At 38.7% G+C, this 1,303-nt stretch overlaps 1 non-coding gene across 1 annotated transcript; it reads right to left on the reverse strand.

Annotated features, from left to right (window-relative positions):
- Window positions 1-329: 329 nt before the first annotated feature.
- Window positions 330-402, reverse strand: TRNAR-CCU (transfer RNA arginine (anticodon CCU)). Its single transcript has one exon. It is a non-coding gene; the product is annotated as a tRNA-Arg (tRNA).
- Window positions 403-1,303: the final 901 nt, after the last annotated feature.

The following is a 1,303-nucleotide window of genomic DNA, read 5'->3' on the forward strand; positions in this document are numbered from 1 at the left end:
TGCTGATGAACTCCATCAGCTTTTGCTTGTCTCTAAAGTTCTTTTTCTGTCCCTCAGTTCTGAAGGATGACTTTGCTAAGCAGAATAGTCTTGGTTGGCAGTTTTTCTTTTTTAGCACTTTGAATGTATCTTCCTGCTTCCTTCTGGCCTGCAAAATTTGTGATGAAAAATCTGATGGGGTTGCTCTTGTATGTTATAATTTGTTTTGTTTTGTTTTTTACTGCTTTCAACATTTTTTCCTGACTTTAACTTTTGACCATTTAATGTGTCTTGGGTTTATTTATTTAAATTAGTTAATTAACTTAGATTTTATTTTTAAGTAATCTCTACACCCAATGTGGGGCTTGAACCCACAACCCTGAGATCAGGAGTCGCATGCTCTACTGACTGAGCCAGCCAGGTGCCCCTTGGTTGGGTCTTAGATGACACTTATAGATACTTTCTGGACTTAAATCTGGGTGTCTCTTTCTATCCCTAGGAAAGGGAAGACTTTGGCCATTATTTCTCTGAATAATGTTTCTGCATCTTTCTCTCCCATTTCTCTTTCTGGGATTTCCATAATGTGGATATCGGTCTTCTTGATGGTGTCCCCAAAATCCCTTAAGTCACCTTCACTCTCTTTTTATTTTTGTTCCTCTGCTTGGATGAATTCAGTGGTCATGTCCTTGAGTTCACTGATCCATTCTTTTGTTTGATTTCTTCTGTTTAAACCTGCTATTGAACTTTTCAGTTCAGTTATTGCATTCTTCAGCTCCGTGATTTCTGTTTGGTACTTTTAAACTATTTTCTTTGCTGAAATATTTGTATTGTCCATGTATTGTTCCTCTGATTTTGGTGAGCATCTTTATGACTGTTATTTTGAACTCTTTGTCATATAAATCACTTCTCTCTCCATTAAGATTTGTTTGGGAATTTTATCTTGTTCTTTTATTTAGAATATATTCCTCTTTTCCTTCATTTCCTTGGACTCAGTGTTGGTTTCTGGACATTAAATAAAACAGCCACTTCTCCCAGTCTTGACAGAGTGGTTTTGAGTAGGTGATAAACCTCATCAAGGAGCCTGGCTCCTGGTTGTCCTTCATACCTTTGTGATTATCCAAGCTGTCTTCTTCGTTCCTAGTAGCTCCCAGTAGTTGAGGATGTGCCAAGACCCATCAGTGTCCCAAAGAGGGGAGGATCACAATCAGTACCTAGATTCAGGCCATTTGGAAGCCTTACTGACCTTTAGGCAGCAGCTGGAAAAATATGTAGGTAGGCCCCTTCCAGGGAAGAATTGTGAGGTAGGTATTTTTACTTGCTGCCT

The sequence above is a fragment of the Neofelis nebulosa genome, chromosome 4, assembly GCF_028018385.1.
Source record: "Neofelis nebulosa isolate mNeoNeb1 chromosome 4, mNeoNeb1.pri, whole genome shotgun sequence".
NCBI lineage: Eukaryota > Metazoa > Chordata > Mammalia > Carnivora > Felidae > Neofelis > Neofelis nebulosa.